General features: G+C 46.3%; 1 protein-coding gene across 2 annotated transcripts in view; it reads left to right on the top strand.

The window, feature by feature from the left end:
- LYSMD4 (LysM domain containing 4) overlaps positions 1-19,201 on the top strand; it is an 89,085-nt gene that overhangs the window by 8,644 nt on the left and 61,240 nt on the right. The window contains exon 1 of one of the 2 annotated variants that reach the window (XM_085644531.1): positions 2,000-2,174. The exons of the other annotated variant lie outside the window; for it this stretch is intronic. The gene's annotated coding sequence lies outside the window, so the exon portion shown is untranslated. Of the gene's footprint in view, positions 1-1,999; positions 2,175-19,201 lie in introns of those variants that run through there. 2 annotated transcript variants of the gene reach the window in all.

Here is a 19,201-nt window from a genome sequence, read left to right as displayed (position 1 = left end):
ACTCTGTCCCTTCCACTTCTTCTATAATCCCTTCTAATTTGAGTTTCTCCAATTGATCCTTCATTTCCTCTCTAACTGCCAGAGGCACTCCACGTACCTTGCTGGCAAAGGGAACAGCACCCGATTTTAGCTTTATCTTGTGAACGTAATCATTCAGACAGCCTAAGTCATCTTTAAAAACTTTTGGAAAGGAGTTCTTTAATTCCAATGTATATTCTTCACTGGAGGACTGTAACTCAATATTATTTATGAGAAAATTCTCCTTTGATACTATAGGTGGGTCATTATTTGGATCTAACATCACCCCTAGATCTTTTTGGTGTAGCCAGCTCAATAAACTATCTCCTTTGTATGAAACATAGACTTTACCGGAGATGTACCTTCCCTTATATTCAATCAGACCATTAAAGTAACCCATTAATTTATCGGTTCCCCACCATATGAAAAAAGATTTATATCTGCCTTCAAAAGTTTTACCTTGTTCAATAAGTATTGTTCATAGAATTTTTGGAGACAATAGTGATCTTTGCACCAGAATCAAAAAGCACGCTTGTTTTGCAATGCTCCACCATCACCTCATCTAAAGGCCCTTTCTTTTTATCATTGGATATCTGAGAGATGATAATCTGTCCACAATCTACCTCAGAATCAGACGCAGTGTCGCTTTCACCATTCTTGCAAATCATATTTACCTTGGAACCAGATTTTTTCAATTTGCAAGAGGTGGAATAGTGCCCTATCTTCTTACACTTATTGCATTTCACTTTAAGAGCGGGACATTTCCTGTCATTGGCTAAATGACTAGGGCTCCCACATCTATAACACTTGAGATTTGATTCTTGGTTCTTAGATGTAAAAACAGATTTCTTTTCCACTCTGAAGGTTTTGAGTTTCTTATCATTTATACCTTTGCTCTCGCTATTTTCCTTTGTGTGCGTTTTGACTACTTGAACATTTTCACTTCTATTCTCATTTTTAGTTATTACCTCCACACACTTCAGAGAATGTTCGATCTGTTTTGCAATAACCAGTACTTCTTCAAGAGTGGGGTCATCTTTCTGCCATATGTCATCCCTTACCTTTTGTTCATTACAACCTAACATGAATTGATCTCTTATCCTTTCCTCTAAAAGACCCCCAAATGTACAAGATGACCCTAGCTTCCTTAGAGCAGTCACATCATTTTCCACAGATTCACCTTCATTTTGAGTGCGTCTCCCAAAATGGTAGCGCTCAAGAATAGTGCTCACCTTAGGTAAGTAGTGGCGATCTAATTTTAGTATACACACTTCATATTCATTTAGACTAGCATCATCTACGTCAGGCAAATGGTCAAAAACTTCCTGACCTTCAGAGCCCAGGCAGTGGAGAAATAACGCAGTTCTTCTTTCTGCGCTTAAGTTAGTTCCACACACTTTGGCATATCTTTCAAATACCTTTTTCCATTTATGCCACCTAATTGGTGGGTCACCTGGATTAGAAAGAAAGAAGGGCAGAGTAGCAACGTTCTGCATTTCAATTCAATAAATAATATGTTAGATTGATAATTAAATGAAAGGACAAAAACAAATACGCCTATGTGTCTTCAATATTACACAATCTACTTATGATGTTACACAAAGTAACTGCACGTGGACTTGGAGAAAGAAAGAAAAGTCATATATACTATGGTTCTACTCAAACCCTAATTTTGTTCATAAGTACAAAGGCATGGGAATGTTAAATAAAGTGAAAACCCTAAACAAATGAATCGTTGTAGGGTTGAAGAGAAGAAAAAAAAATAAGAAAATGAAGGTCTTTTCTGCCATAGAGATCACGATCAAACACCAGGTGAATATGTATTGCACATCATGGACGTAATGGCATTTGTGCGAAGCATCCAGAAGATGGCGCTGTTGTTCTGAAGATTGAAAACATACAGGAAAACAGTACCTCAAATTGTCCTAAAGATTTTCTCCAAACGAAACATCGATGAGGTAGAGAATCAAGAAGAGGCGATGAAGTGACGGGAGCCGAATCAGGAAAGAGTGAAAGCTTCGACGTTCTGTACACTGTGTTGACGTCACAGACTACCGGAGCTTCAGAGAGCCAAAAGCGCAAAGCTCGTTATTCGAACCAAGACGAATCATCGCAAACATTCTTCTCATCATGCACGAGATTGGAACGCTGACACAGTGAGTTAGAACAATGCCGGCATCTCTTGAAGTTGTTTGTTTATTTGTGCCAGTTAAAAAGTTGACGCGCAGGAATGCAGCATACAGTCAAACAGCAACTCAGAGGTTTCGCTCGAGCATGACGTTAGCCAGCAATTAATACAGTTTGTTTCCCACCAGTTAAAATTTTTTTAAAACACAGGGATGATGCCACACAAAATAAAAACCATAAATAAAATGAAATGCCAGACATGCGAGACGTCATCAGCCACCAAGTTAGAAACGTCGTTTCTTCAGAAATATCTCGTAACAGAGAAGATGAAAGCTCGCAGCCGACTGAGTGTGAAAAACCTTTTTTTAAGCAGCAAGTAATCCCATAAAGATAGAGTACCAGTCGGATTTGTGAGTAATTAACAGGATACTCCATTCACTTCAACAGCTGCACAATCTTTCATATTGGAAAAGCAAGAAAGAGAATTGTTGGACCAGCGTTTTACCTCTGATGGGTTTCTTAAATCATAAGTCCTTGAGTCATAAATCAGAATAATCCTTGCTTTGTGCACACTAGTAGGTGTTTTCAACAAAGTTTCAAGGATTACATTAAGCCCACATCGAACTTCTCCCAGCCCTCTTATAGTTTAGAGATATTTGTACTTAATAGGGCGAGAAATGTGGCGAAGCTTTAAGTACAGCAATAGAAAATAACACTTACGAAATGTAAGGTCCAAAACGTAGAGCACAAAAGGCACCAGATGTTGGGATCTTCTTTCAGACTTCTAAAATCCTCGTGTTAAGCCATGAAGGAAAAACATAGAAAAAAAAAACATGAAGGCTCAGGTGATGATGCATCCCACAATCGTCGCCAGTGTAAAGAAGTCCAAATCAAATACCCAAAGCAGAATGAAATGGGTAAAGTTGAGTTTAATGCAAAGAAGATAAAATCCCATCCATCAGGTACAATCAGTCAGTTGCAACTGACTCAAGTCCCCACCAGAGCATTCCATCACTATGGTGCTGCTTCAATAGTCAACACCTTGACTAGTACATTGCTCTTAAAGGACCAGTACTATTGCAACAACATAAATATCTAAATAATATGTACACTACTACAGTTGTGTTAAAGATCTAAAGAATAAAATGGCAATCTGCTGGCTCAGCCCACGGTGAGGCATACTCCATTGCGGCTCAAAACTAAGTGTAAGCACTTTAGCACCACATGTGTAGCAATGGAATTCATACAAGCAGTTGGTTGGTTCCGCACTCTGGTATTCTCTGATAGCAGCGGGTAAGACAAAAGTCAAATGTAGTTGCATTTGTGTGGGAAATTAAGGAACTTCAAAATATTTTGGGTGATTGTCATACCGTTCCCAAAATACAAGACATGATGGTCAGTCAAGTGATAGGAAAACTGCCCATTGTTAAAAAGCTATTTACCATCTATAGTTACCCCTTGGCCTGTATTAAGTAGCTTTTGATTATCAGAAACATATGCCTCTCAATATTAAGAAAGAAAGTGTGCGCGGGCTTAGCCAGCAAGATGTCTGACATGATGTTAATTCAACTGCACTATTCAACCTGAATAATAATCCTGGCAGAATCCTGCACCATTGTTGAAATTGGAACCAGATAACTATGAAGGAATATCCCTAAATGACCCAGGATCCTGCCTGGCTGTTTAGTTTGTGTATGAAGCAGAATAATTGAGAGCCCAGGACCGGACGAGAAGCGTAAAATCTAGATGATAGCCTCTGTTTTGTTAGGGCCGTGTTTGCTGCAGTAAGAGATCAGTGTTGCTCCTCTGCCATTGTGGCACCCTAAGAGAAGAGCTGCCTGTGCTGTCCCGGATGGGCAGGCAGCTTTTGAGGCTCCGGAGATGGTCACCATTCCTGCTGAGGGCCATGCGCTGTACCTGACCTCACTGAGGATGTCCTATGAGGCAGCTGCAGCAACACCAGTGAGGGACGTTGAGGTAGTGTGCTTGCCCAGCAGGAGCACTAAGAAGAGTAGAGCGGAGTGTCCCTCTCTCCTAGAAGATAAGGATTGCAGCGGTCAGTGTGGTGGTGAACGGACGGCATAGCTGAACAGCGGGAGTGATGGCCCAGCTGTCCTGGGATGGATGGCAGCTTCTACTGATTGACAGGAAGAGGCCAGTAGCCAGTTTATGAGCTCTAGAAGGCAAAGCCGAATGCTGCTCTGCAGTGTGCCTTGATGCTGCTCTAGGGTATGTTGACATTGAGTCTTTGCTGGGCGTGTGGGGCTGACCATTTGGACAGAGAATGGTACTATGCTCTATTGGTGGCACGAAAGGAGGAACAACAGTAATTGTCCAAACATTGAGTAGCTAAGCAACTTTCATATGTTGTGCCTACCTGCCAGCAAAAGTCATTCGAAGGAGGGGGGGGGGAAGATGTGTATTTCAACCAGCCATCACAGGAGTGGCTGACACAGGGCATAGGCTATTTGCATGCTGTTGTGTTTGAAGATGAAAAGTACAAGAGCATTGGAAAGCCTGTTAAGAGCTGCCACTACAATCCCTGCAGTGTCAACACTTGGACAATATGCTGTCACATGAGTGGAAAAAGTTTCTGCCCTGCCGGGAGGACTTGGGTTCTATTCTTGGTGCTTCAATTGGAGAGCAGTCACCTTGAATCATGACTGGACCCAAGTAGGAAGGGGCAACAGTAGCAGGCACAACAATGTGACTGCTGCTGCATCACAAACATGAGGAATGATGAAGCTATGAAACACACAAACTAATAAAATGCAATAAGAGACCCCATTGGACACTCCTATTTTGATTATTTGCACCTTGTCTGAATGGTGTTGCTAAAGTGTTATAACGCCAACACGGAATTCTTTTTTTCTCTCTCAGGTTATATGATTTCATTATCCCCCATTTGGGAACCCCAGTGATCTGGACTGAGGATTTTAATTGTATGATATCATCTGAGAAAGATAAATATCTTGAGAGACATGCTCCTCAGACAAGACTTATATTTACAACTAATTTAAACTGTAGACCCACTTTAGATTATTGACGCATGGCACACTGGGCATCCAGAAGATTGGTTTATTCCCTTTTCTTGCCTCCACACCTTCAAAACAATAGGCTCGATTACTTCTTTGTCAGTCATTACTTATACACAGACCTCAGGGATATGGAATATGGAGATAGGCTGCTTTCCGACCATTCCTGCTTTTAATGACGTATGGCCGGAGTTGTGGAAGACCCCGTTTCCCTACGAGGCAGCAGGAGCAATCCAGGACACATAATTTGCAACAATAATTCGCACATTGCAGACTATTTCGATGTAAACCACGCCACAACACAAAACAGGAGCCACTAATTGGGAGGCAATGAAAGTGATGATCAGAGGAGTTGCTATTGGCAAGCCAGTTGAGGTGATGGGCCAGCTCTGCACAGAAATAGTCAACAGGACAACAGAGGTGTGGAATTCCTATCACCCGGCAGCCAGGTTATATTGTTTGGGGTCTAGGACATACAGTTTTAATGTTTATTTTGTCCTTTGGATAAGTAGGCCCAGCTCCCTGCAGCACAAACTTATTGACTTACACAGTACCACATTATGGATCGATGCAATCATGAACTTTCTGCAGTTTTTTTTTTTTTTAAATTTCTTTATTGGGAGTTTTACTTTTCATGGTACAGAATTACACATCTTTATTAATACATGATGACCGGTGTATGCAGACCTTTGAATGGTGTCATTGCATCCTGGAACAACCATACCATTGTATATGTTACATCACATATAAGAAACAGTAAAATGGGATGGAGATTACATTGCAGATGAACTATTACGGGCAGTGGTAGGTTGTCTGGTGTCTGCATATGTGGATTTCCGCGAGGTGTGGGTTGATATTCAGTCCCCAGCTCTATCACCGTACACCTTCTTTGCTATTGTTCATGAGTATGTTCCCTATTCGGATAAGCCGACTTCATGGGGTCGGGAGGAAAAACATAGAACAGTTAACTAAAGAGGGAAGTGGAGGGGAAAGGGGGGGTCGGGGAGCTTACGGATTGTATCGGGGTATTTGCTTCGTTTGTGGCTGATTCTGGTTTGCTCGTTACGGAGCCGTGGGCGTAAGTGGCAAGGGGAGGGGAGCCCAGGGGGGGTTGCGCCTCCCATTGTGACATAGGGTAGGATTTCAGTGGGGCCTTAGCACGTAGTCAGCCCTTCATATCGCATGGCTGTTACTCGTTGGTGTTCGTTTGCGCCGTGGAGGACAAGGGTGGAGTTTGGGATTGATATTGCATGGCCATGGGTGAGTCCTCTAGTGTTGTTTGTTGAGCAAATTGGAACAGGAGTTGCGCCCACTCCATGGAGATGGGATGCTTACGAATCCCTTTCTCCTCCTCATCTCTCAGTGCATCTTCCTCTGCTACCCCCCATTTTTTTACGGTGCTTATCCAGGCTGCTTCCGGGGGTCCTGCGGGGGCCCTCCAATGCATGCCTATGCCACGTTTCGCTACAAGCAGAGCTAGGGAAGCAAACCTGCATTGCACCTTTTCTGTCTTCCACCTGTGGAAGACACCTAGGGCGCTCGCCTCCCACGTTGAAATGTTCATGAGGTTGACTGTCGCCTTTAGGGTCTGATGTACCCTATCCCAGTACTGTAGGAGTGTGGGACAGTCCTAAAACATGTGTTTTAAAGTCGCCTCAGGTGTTTGGCATCTGAGGCATGCGAAATGTGTATTGTGGTCAAATCGGTGGAGCCGGTGAGGTGTTAAGTATGCGCAATGTAAAATATTGAATTGAATGTTTTTGAAACGTACATATCTAGAAACCTTTTTTGGGTACTCTAGTGCCTTTTCCCATTCTCTGTCGCGGAGCACCCATCCTATCTTGTCTTCCCATTTCTGGCGTAGGGCTTGTAGAGGGGTTGTGAGCAGTTCCCGTATCGCTTTGTAATGCCAAGTGACTAAGTGCCTCCCGCACCCATTCGCAGAATTGTGTGCAACACCGGGTGTGTCGGTGGTTCTCCCTCAGCGAGATCCCAGCAGTGTCGGGCGCTATCTATTAATCGTCTATGGACCAGAAATTGTCCTGGGGGGAGATCGTAGCTTTCCCTCATTGGGCATATGTTTTCAGCTGTCCCTCCTCGAACAGGGACTCCAGCTCAGTCACCTCATGCTCAGTCCATATCCGGAGGGTGCTGGAGGTATAATATTTCTCCCGCTGAGGGAATCCCACCAATGAAAGCAATGGGGAGTAGAGGGGCTGACCCATTGACATACGGTGTATGCGCATCATGCATTTTCGGGCTATCGCTACCTGCAGGGGATGTGTACGCGTAAGCTTGGTACCCAGCATCAGTAATCTCCGGGGGGCCGGTAGAGGTATCCGGCCATCGTTGGAGAATGTCTCCTCTATGTGGCGCTCTGCCGTCCAATGGGACAGCCACTGTAGTTGGGCTGCTAGGAAGTAAGCTTCAAAGGAGGGGGCTCCCAGACCCCCTTGCGTTGTGGGTAAATAAAGGGTTTGTAGGGTCACCCTGTGTCTACCACCTCCCCATATTAATGTTGTAAGTTGTGTGTCTAGTTCTTGAAAAAAGGTGCGAGGCGGTATCACTGGGAGATTAGTAAAAGAGTAGAGTAGCCTGGGCACCATAATAATCTTCGCTAGAGCTACTCGCCCTATGGGGGCCAAGGGCAGGGTCTTCCAGAAGGCGGCTGCCGTATGCAGCCCGGCCAATGTCTTGCGATGATTTCCTTCATAGAGGCTCTTGGGCGAGTGATACAGCCGCACTCCCAGGTATCGGGGTGCTGCAGCATGCCAACCGAGTGTCTGGGGCCCAATCGCTATCTCCGAGGGGGCTAGGTGGGGGCATAGCGAAAAGACTGTCGATTTTTCCCAATTGACTTTGAGTCCGGAGACCTCTGCAAAGCCTTGCAATATTGTCCATATCGGCGTAAGGTCTGGGGATTTTATCTTTGCCTCGAACGCCTTCCCATCTGCCGACTGGATGCTTGGTAGAGGCAGCAAGTGTAAGAACTGGGGCAACGCCAGTCGTGATGACTGTGGCGGAGCCCGATAGATTCCTGTATAATAGTCGTGGAAAATGCGTAGTATATCTACTTGTGACTGCTTAGGGGCGCCCGTCACATCTATCAATTCTGTAATCTGATGTATGTACGTGTCTTGTTTCGCTAGCAAGGCGAGGAGTGTTCCCGCCCTGTTTCACTCCCGATGTACCCTGGTGACATAGGTCCTAAAATTTTATTTACGAAGGTCTCTCATAGTTTCCGCGTAAGTTGTTTTTGCTGTCGGCACTTGCTCCAGGTTCCATGCTTTTGGTTAGGTCCGCCAATCTTGTTTCCGCTGTTTGTAACGATTGCTCTAGTGTTTTTCGCACTCCTACTATGTGTTGGATGCAGTGTCCCATAGCCTCGAACTTAAACGCATCCCATTCTATCGATCTGGATGAGGCTGTGCCTGCGTTTAATGTGAAGTATTCCTGTATGTGGTCGTTGTGCGTGTGACAGAACACCTGATCAGTGAGTCACTCCCGGGTAGTTTCCACGTGGGCACGGGGGGTGGGGCGGCCTCCATCTGAGGACCACTATATGTGCGTCATGATCAGATAGTACACTGCCCAGATAATCTGTGTGCTGTATTTGAGGGAGCAGCGCTGTGGAGCAAAGGAATCTATCTAGACTCACCCTAAAATTATGTGGGGTGGAGTAAAAGAAGTACACCCTAATGTTTGGGTTCTTTTCTGGCCAGGCATCTACTAATGTCCAGTGGGTAACCCAGTTTTTGAATTGCTCTGTCTGTTTCAGGGCGGGGGCTTGCGCCGGAAGGGGATGACCCCTATCCAAGCTGATGTCTAGAGTGCAGTTATAGTCCCCTCCCAACAGCCAAGGCAGTGATGTGTATTGGGCTAACAACTCCAGTAAGGCGGACCCAATATTGATCTTGTTCCACATTTGGGGCATAAATGCTTCCGACCAGTATTTCCTTACCCTCGAGGAGTCCCGCTATTAAGGAGTATCGACCTTCTTTGTCTACCACTCTGGATTGTTCTCTGAAGCGGACCCCAGGTCTAACCCAAATCGGGGCACCCCTGGCAAATGCAGAGTATGTTGTGGCACAGATAATACCCCGCCATTTTTTACGTAGGCGATCCGCCTCTGTCGCTGTCAGGTGTGTCTCCTGTAGGAGAGCTATTTGTGCTTGCTGTCGTTTAATGTAGACGTAAATCGCGTACAGTTTGTTTGCTGTGTGTATGCCCCTGACGTTCAATGTAATGACCTTCAGGTCCGTGTTAGGTATTTAGGCTGCCATTGTGTCTAGTGTCTAGGTGTTGTTTCTGTTGGCCTGGGGTCTCTGTCGTCCGGCGCGCCGCCCCACCGCCGAAAAAAAATAAAATGCCTGCTACTTATATCTGAGCCATGTTTCTCTATGCCGTGTGTGCGCTCTCTTGGGAGGGTTGAGGGGATGTGAAATGCGGGGGGAAGTAAGGTGAACCAATGGGAAGCTGCACGTCATCTGCCAACTTTAGTTCATTGCGGGGGGAAGTGGTCGTCCGGCTCCGTCAGTCACTGTCACTGCAGCTACCCGCTCGTTGACTGTGCTTTGGTGGTGCCCAACCGTGACTATGCTAGCCACCCCTGTCTGGTGCTGTTCCATTCTATGTACAGCCTTCAGGTGCCTTAAGTATAGGACCATACAGGAGCATCCCTTCGGTGTCGAGCAATGTCTCCTAGTTTAGGAGGTATAAAGGTCTGGAAGGTTGCCCCCCATAATGTTCATCATTCCAGTCTGGGAGTATCAGATCAGGGTGTCTGCCGATTGGGGGGTAACTATTGGTGGTGTCATTGAGCCATCTCCGGGAATATTTGTGTCGCTGCCCTCCTTTTCTGAAATGAAGAGGTGCGGGCCTCTCTCACCATCTGAGCTGTCCTTTTGGGGTCTCATCCCTGCGGCCACTTGAAGCGCTCTCCGGCGTTCCGCTATGATTTGTTCAAGATCAGGAGAGTTCTTGTTGGAGGAGTCCGAACGTGAGCTCAATTGTGTAAGCCTGACTTTTTTCTGTTGCCGTCGCTGTCGACCTGCTGGTCGATAGGTTTGCGCCTTCCTGGGATTGTCCACTTGTGACAGGTGCTGCACGACCCAGCTGTGTGCCTCTGCGGGATCTGAGAAGAAGTGGGTATTTCCATCGTGTATGATCTTGAGTCGGGCTGGGAACAGAAGAGCGTATTGGACATTCTTTTGGCGCAAAATGCGTTTGACTGCCAAGAAGGTGGACCTTTGTTGTTGAACAACCCGTGAGTAATCTGGGAATAGCATGACCTGTTTGTCCTCTACTCTGAGTGTTCCCTGTCGTCTTGCAGCTCGGAGGATAGCGTCTCTGTCTTGGTAATGGAGCAGTTTTAGGAGAAATGGTCTGGGCGACAGTGGTGGATTGCGGGCCGGTACCCATTGTGCCCTTTCTATGGAGAAGAATGGGGTCAAGTCCCTCGCTGGTGTGAACGTCGCAATCCATGTTGGAAAGTATCCGAGAGGGTCAGTCCCTTCCACTCCCTCCGGCAGATTAAGGATGCGAATGTTGCTTCTATGGGACCGTCCTTCTAAATTATCAGTTTTGTTCTCCAGGATCTTCACCCGTGCTTGTAGATCTTTCAAGGTGTCTCATTGCCGTTGTATTTGCGGTTCCAGAGTAGCAGTGTTTTCTCTCCTTGCTTGACTTTGTCCGCCAGCTTTCTGTGGTCGTCCCGGAGCAAATTGAGGTCTGTGGCCAGTTCTCTGAGCTTGTGCTCCATGGTTACCCTCTAGTGTTCAACTGCCGCCAGGACTTTGTCCAATTTATTTGACATAGCCTCTGTGTATGAGGGTACCAGTGAAGTGTGAGGTACCGGGGATGTTGTTCTCGGAGGTCCCGGGGTCTGTGCAGTGCACGTTGCGCGTTGGCTCCCCATGGGGATCGTGTCCCTTGTCGACAGACACCGGTTGATTCTTGTGTCCCTCTCCTTCTGTGGAGATCCAGTGGGTCACGGTCTGTTGGGGCCTATGTTTCTCCTTATGGTGTCCCCCGCTCATATTCCGGTTACGTCTTCCAACTGTCGCCTGGTCAGTGATGGGCGATGCCCGCTGACCCTCCTGGGATGCGCCCCGTGCAAGCTGGTGAGGACTTTGCCGAAGGAGTATCACTCAGCGAAATGGTAGTGAGGAGCAACCGGAAGCCTCTCCGTGGATCCTTTTGGGGCTCAGTGTCGTCCGGGGTCAGTGGCAGCCCGAGGAAAGAAGTCTGTTGTCGGTGTGCGAAGTTTGTTGCGTGCTATGTCAGCTATGGGTCTTTAGCTGAGGTGGGGGCCCAGTGTGGCTTCAGAGGTGCCCTGCTAGGCCCTGGAGGGGGTCGCGGGCATCTTCTGGGGGCACTGCTGCGCTGGGCCTTCTTAGGCGGGTGTCTTGCGGCCATCGTCCTGCGCCAGTCCTGGAGGGTTCCGCTATCGAGCTCGGAGGGCACCCGCCCCCTTTGTCCAGGCCCCCGACGTGCTCTCGTGGTTTGCCGCCTCCCACAGGCCCTGGTTCCCGGCTCCCAGTGGAATCGTGGTGCAGCTGTGTTAGGGGCTATTGCTGGTGGCGCGGATAATTCGCTGGTGCCCACCTGCTACCCGGTTGTATCCCCCCCGCGCACCTCGAGGCCCGGTGTCGTGCCGGGGAAGGGTGCCTTGCGTGGGCGCTCTATGGGAGTGCTAAGGTGGGCCCTGGCGTCGGCGTAGAGTCTTTCCAGGTGGGGGCCTCCCCTCGCATGGGATTTGCGGTGTGTAGGGGCCCGCGATCAGCTGCTGGAGTGCACTCACCTGTGCCTTTCTGTTGTGTTACCCCGCTTGGGGGCTGTCCGAGCGTGAAGGATGATCGCCGCAAGGTCTGAAAGTCGGTGATCTACAGGCCCCGTCTCCAAACCCCCGTTCAGTCATGGGAGCGCTCAGGGTCCGCCGCGCGCCGCCATTTTACGATCGCGGACGCGACCTCGCCAGAGCTCCCAGCGTCTTCAGGGGCATCGTCTCCGCCGTCCCTCCGGATTCATCAGGTGCTCCCCACACCTGTTGTGACTGCAGTTGCGTTTGCAGTGGGTTGTTGTCAGGTTAGGGCATATTTTAATGCCGATGTTGCGGGCTGCTGGGCGGAGCGCTAGGGAAGTGCTGCCGCCATCTTGGCCGTCTCGGCCACGCCCCATGAACTTTCTGCAGTTGAGGTAAGATTTGCATTAATATTTTCATGATGGTCATATTTGTAAGCAGGATTTATTAATACAAAGTCTTTATTAACAGGGTGAGTGCTGTAAGGAAATTCTGTGAGTTCTGCTACTGGCAGTGATTTGAGTAAGAAAATGTGTACACACGTTTCCAAAGCTGAACAGTTTGAGGCTACCTAAAGTGTTCCCAGAATGCCCTCTGAGTAAATGCAGATACTCGCAGAAACATGAAAACAAGTGTGATGATTCTTTGTTTTCAAAATAGAATGTATACAAAAATAGCAACCGGAAGAAAAATGTTTTGCTAACCTGTGCACTTTTAGGTACCATTTCTTTGAGGCATCCTTTAGTAAAATGTGTTTGATACATGCTAGAATTTGCTGAAATATTAATATGGCAAGATTATGGAAAACAAGAAAATAAACAAGCATTGGTAAAACGATCGTTCTGGCAGCGGTTGCCAACCTTTTAGTGTTTTTTCAATGTGTTTTGTTTTGACATAGTTAGTGTGAAATGAGATTGTTGTGGGAGCTCCTGGGCCCTCACCAATGTGACCAATTGTTTTGCTAAAAGTCAAAATGTTTTCTTTGTCTCAAAAAGCACATAGTGCCATAGTTGGCCCTGGAACTGAAGGAAACTAATTTATGTGCTGATACGCTCTTTGTGAAAGAGCAGAATACTGTCACGCAAAGTGAGGTTAGCCATATTGAATTTGCTTGGGTGACCCGCTCCCCCCCTCCCTAAACACAAACACACAGACACGGGTGGTGAAGGGATTTAAATGCGCCAGTACTGTGCTGTCTCAAGGGAATGGGGTCCCCCGGGACACATAATTTGTGTCAGGTCCTTGAATTCCGGGGCCCAAAATTCGCTCAGGAAGGGGGGCCAAATGCACGCCCCACCCCCCATTAATATAATTAAGTTAAAAAGCCCTTTCAGCCAAGCAGAAGGCTTAAAATCTTAAATTTCAGACAAATCTTTGGGCTGTAGCGCTGTTCAAAATTCCCTGGGGAAATTGTGTTTTGGGACCCTTCCCCATTCTTTTTGACCCCACTTGACAGATCACCCCCAAACATTTCAGGAAAGAGCTGAGATGGATGAACGTTTTTGGGGGAAAGTTTTATTAAGATTTGTCAAGCGATGACAAAGTTATTAGTAAATAAAAAAATGCTCTTCCTATAGAGTTTCTGTCCTAACTTGATCTACAGAGTAGCGACCTCTTGAACATGAGGTTCCCTGCGCACCTGAGCCTATTTCCCAACACATCTAAATCACGGGTCACTGATAAGATTCCAGGATCTTGCTCTCATACTGGCCAAGCGTGAAATCACAAGGTGTTGGAAGACACCTGGGGGGCCCAGAATAGCAGAATGGAAAAAGGAATTGGAAGCTTGGGTGGGTTGTAAGAGCAGGATACTACTTAGGAAACCACACGGGGGGGATAGGCAACATTGAAAGAGCTAGAGGATGGGAAGCACTAGTAGAGAGTATGAGAAACCCGGAGCCAGAATCAGGAGGGGCCTCGCCTTCGGCGCAGTCACGGCGGGGAAGCCAAGTACCCCAAGATCCAGAAAGAGAAGCCGAGCGGGCGCTCCTCACTGTGTAAAAATAAAAAGACATAAAAGGACGGATGTGGGGATGGTAGAACATGAATATAGGGAGAGGGACGGGAGCAAGTGACCTCGCGGAGAAGTGACACCCTACATAGATGACTACTAATTGTGACCTGCATTAGGGGAGAGGGAGGGGGGTGTTGGTATTTGTATTTGTATGTGGATTTATTAAGCGCGATTGATGCCCGGGGGTGTCCAAGCGCTGAGGGACCGACAGGTGTATAGGCAGAGGCGGGGATAGTTACCAGAATTATTGTGGGGAGTTGAAAAGAAGAGTCTTGAGCTGTTTCCGGAATGAGGTAAGATTAGAATTGGCTCTCAGATGAAGAGGAAGGGCGTTCAATAGCTTGGAAGCGTTATGGGTGAAGGTCCTACCGCCTGCTCTGGCTCTTTTTATTCTGGGTGCGGTGGCCAGAAAAGTCTGGTTTGACCGTAGGTTTCTGCTTGGATGGTAGTGAGAGATTAGGTCACGGGTGATGATTGTGCCTTTGTCTCAGAAAGCCAGGTGGGCAATACACAAGGCTTTGAAGTGGATTCTTTGGCGGACTGGCAGCCAGTGTAGACTGGTCAGACTAGCTCTGACGGATTGTCGGCGTGGGAGCTGGAGCAGTGTCCGAGCTGCACAGTTCTGCACTGTTTGAAGTCTACGCAATGTGTAGTCTGGTGCAGCGAGGTATAGGACGTTATTGAAGTCCAGGCGGGACTGGATCAGACCCTGGATGGCCACTTGTTTTGCCTCCATGGGTAAAAGATGAAGAATTTTTTTGAGCATTTTAAGAAGACCAAAACAGGTGGCGGAAAGTTTGGTAGCTTGTGTGTCGAATGACAGGGATTTATCGAGCCACACCCCAAGACTCCTGATGTTGTCCTTGGGTGTTGGGGGGGTGCCCAGACAGGGTGGCCACAGGGAATTGAAGGAGCTAGGATTCGCGGGACCTAGAAGCATCAGCTCCGTCTTGTCCCCGTTTAGCTTGAGTGATGAGGAAGACATCCAGCTCTTTACTTCCTCAAGGCATTTACAGAGTCCCCCGCTCATGGGAATGTTGGCCTCATGTGCCAGTGAGACCACCAGCTGGGTGTCGTCCGCATAGGAGATGATCTTAACTCCATACGGACGAACAACCTCAGCCAGTGGCCTCATATAAATGTTAAATAGCGCCGGGCTTAAAGAGGAGCCTTGTGGGACCCCGCACCTTAAAGGTCTGCTGGTAGATACTGATTCACCGTCGAAAACCTGAAAGGATCTGTCTTTCAGGAAGGACTCGAACCATAGCCAAGCCTGGTGCTTGACGCCAACATTAGACAGACGGTTCAGCAGGATGTCATGGCTGACCGTGTCAAAGGCCGCGCTGAGGTCAAGGAGGATCACTGCCACTGATCCTACTTGGTCCAAGATTTTTCTGGATTCCTCGGTGACCTTGAGGAGGGCGGTCTCGGTTCCGTGCTTGGGTCGGAAGCCTGTCTGGGTGGGGTCTAGCAGTTGGTTGGTTTCTAGGAAGGTGACCAGAAGGCTGTTGATGTATTTCTCCAACACCTTGCTCAGCCAGGGAAGCAGGGAGATTGGCCGATAGTTGCTGAAGTCTAATGGGTCCAAACTGGGTTTCTTCAGCAGTGCTTTAACCATGGCCCGTTTCCATCCAGGAGGGACCGTGCCGGAGGAGATAGAGGCATTCAGGAGGTCCATTATGATGGGTAGGGTGACCTGAGATGCCGACATTATAATGTCTGGTGGGGCTGGGTCGTTGGGGGAGCCAGATTTGACTTTCCGGGCTACAGTTTCCAGAGATGCCAGATCTAGGGGGGGGAAGTGAGCTAGTGTAGTGGGAGTCTGTAAGGTAGGGTGTGCCAAGACTGTGTTAGTCGAGGCTGGAACGGAGGTGGCCAGGGGGGGAAAGGAGGCGTAGATTTTGTCGATTTTTTTGGTGGAAAAAGGCTGCCACATTGTTGCAATGCTCTGTGGATGTGGTTACAGGTGGGCTGGGTGGTAGCTTGGAGAGATTTTTTACTATTAAGAAAATCTCCCTAGGTTTTGATTTGGCTGACATGATTTTGTTAGAAAAATATGCCGCTTGAGTGGCTTTGATTTCTTCTTTGTACTCTTTAAGTAGCGTTCGGTATTGGGTTTTTCCTATTGGAGAGAAGTCCAGACGCCATTTCCTTTCAGCTTTCCTGCATAGGCGTTTCTTTGCCCTAAGGGCCTCTGAATACCATGGTGCCGATTTGTGGGAACGTTTTAGAGTGGTTTTTCTTTTGGGGAGAGTGTTGTCAAGGGATTGGGTGATCCAGTCTTCATAGGACTGGTCAGCTAGGCGTGGATCCTTATTATGGAGAGGAGGGTTGCTAGCGAGTTTGCTCATCCATTTGTCGACTGGAAGGCGGGACCAGGCTCTGGCTTTTCGTACTGTGGGTTTAATGGTTGGAGGTTTGAGTGTGGTCCAGGTGAAGGGGACTAGTAAATGGTCAGTCCATGGAAGGGGGATTGGTAGGCTGGATGTAAGATCTGCGCAATTGCTGAACACAGGGTCCAGCAAATGGCCTTTGACGTGAGTGGAGGACCTAACGATTTGGGTTAGCTGCAGCGCTGCTAGGTCATTTATCATCATAGTGGCTATGTGATCGGTTGTGGAGTCAAAGTGGCAGTTAAGATCCCCTAACAGGGTGAAGTTCGAGGAAGTGCTGACGCGTTCCGCCACAATCGAAGCGAGAAGATTGTGGAATTGTTTGGGAGGGCCTGGAGGGTCTGTTGGTGTGGGACATGTTCAATATAGGAGATAAACAGTATACTGATTACCTAAATACTAATGTATCCAAAAATGTGAAATAAACCTGTTACAAGATGCGAGAACTGGTATTTATGAAGATGAAGGTAAAAGCTGAAAAGAAAATCAAATCTGTAAAAAAAAAAATACAGAGTAGCAACCTCCAGTGTGTAATTTATATATAAAGTTTTAATAAAAGCAAAAGGCCTTGGCTAACACCAGACATAATTAGGGACCCAGTTATTAAAGAAAGTCACAAAAGTGCAACAATAGTAAATGTCCTTCCATTCGTTGCGGATTTACGACTTTCATTAATTCACAAGGATTTACAAAAGTAAAATCTGTTCTCCTTTGTAAACTGCAAATATGCATATGTTTGTTTGCTCCTTCGAGAATCTGCTGAGCATTTGCAATTTCCCTTTTCCTACAACTCTTGTTTTCCCCCACCCTGGGAAAACGTTTACTTCTGCCTTTGTCTGGAGTAATTTCCAACGTGTGCCAAGAGATTAGAGAAGAATTGGTAAAATCCTTAAACGTGCAAGTTTGTAGGTGTGCATAGACAGAAACGAATAATCCAACCCCAGAACTTCCACTTCTCGCTACTTCCAGCTGCAGTATTTAGATTTGTGCAAAGGTGGGAAAATCGGGGCATTCCTAGAATATAAACCCTGCTAGATTCTGAATCCTGGCAAAATCATAGAGGCTATTTTGAGAGCTCTGATTCAGTGAGATTGCTACCATAACTTGTCAACCTCACTGCATGGTACCAAAGTGACAAGTTGATTTCTTTCATAGGATAAGTAGATTTATGAAGCACTCTGGCCCATGGACAAGCAGATATTTTATAAAATTACACACTCCAGGGAAACATGTATAAACATTCTAGAGCATCGTGAGACACCACCGCAGTAGGAAAACAGGGAACTTCTTCATAAGTAGGGGGCTCAGGGGGTGTATCTATTAGAGTAGATAAATACTCATACCAAGCTTATCGACAGAGACTCCACAGAGAAGGGGATAGCTGGCATAGCTTATAAAAAGGGAACAGAATAAGTCTAATAATAAAACCATTATTAGCAGTCGAATATAAACCATGTCAATTGTCTACTAGAAGATAAAGCGAACAGCAAATGCATCTACGCCAAGCGAGAAGTAAGGACTTAAAAACAGGAGGATGAGGTATTAAACCTCAATCTAATAAGCATAAGTCTGTATTTGAGAATTCTTTGTAATCTTCACAAAAAAATATCAAGTTACAACATTTGCCTGTTCATTGTATAAAAAGAGAAATACAACTCGGAAGCATAATTTCTTTTTGTCTTTCTGGTCCAGTTCGTACAATAACATTTTCATTAACTTTACAAAGCTGCTCAAAAGGCCTTTATTGTTGCTGTTAAAACACAATCAATTGTTTTCTCTACAACTCTCAACAAGTCCTCGAATTGATGAACGTAAAATTATTTTACAGTCCAATAACAAGACGGGTAACACCAAATTACATGTACCAAGTTTCAAATTTGAAGTTGCAAAAACAACATTTAAAATCTGTTACAATAAACTTCCAAGATTCCTATTTCTAATAGACCAAATCTCAGGTGAAGATATTGTATTTTGGTTTTGCAGAGTAGAGGTAATACATGATAAACCTGAATTTGATTAGCTTAGTAAGTAAAATTCATGAAAGTGCTATGTGCTCTGTTTTTTGAATAGCTGTTGGCTATTAAAATGAGAACATTCCCTGGTTCATTTTGAGGAAGTTCTTAGAACAGTCATATGTGACACATAGTCCAATGGCCATTACATTTTCAGTTACTGCATGAGAAAGGTTTTGGTTTGTGACGTGGGGTTGTGCTGTTGAGTATTGGGGAGTTTAGTTCTTGTCTCATTATTCCAAAATATGCTTCATCTGTTAATTGTAGCCAGGATTAAGTCTGGCTGTAGCTGCTTCCTGCTTCAGGGATTGATCCTGCAGGGCAAACTGTAGGCAGATTTAGTCTTGCAAGGTTGAGTGTAGAAGACAGAACACTGTACTAAACAAGTTGTATTGAATACAGTTTAATCGGGTGCCAAAAGACAAGGGATATACCTCCAGACCTTATGTTAATGCAAGCAAAATTGTGGCTTTTATAAGTGTCAGTAATGGAGTTATCGATAGGCCAAAAGATTTTTTGAGAGCTTTCTGAAAGATTGTGTTAATGGCTGAAAGTTTCCATTATAGGGAGCAGCTCTTCTGGTTCTAGACCTGGACTTAGAGGGAAGGGGCAATTTGATCAATAGCGTTAGCTACCCATATATTAAAATCCTCTGCAGTATGCTCCAGTCGTCTATTAGTCCTTACTAGGGATTCACTCAGAGCTACTTCTAGGTCTTCAGAGGAAAAGTTATTCCACCTTCTGAAAATGGTGGTATTGCTCTTCCGCTGACCTCTGTCCTTCTGTGAAGTAATTTTAAA

Source organism: Triturus cristatus, chromosome 3_1 (genome assembly GCF_964204655.1).
Source record: "Triturus cristatus chromosome 3_1, aTriCri1.1, whole genome shotgun sequence".
Classification (NCBI taxonomy): domain Eukaryota; kingdom Metazoa; phylum Chordata; class Amphibia; order Caudata; family Salamandridae; genus Triturus; species Triturus cristatus.
The sequence above is the reverse complement of the archived record's forward strand: the minus strand, read 5'-3'. Positions and strand labels throughout refer to the sequence as shown.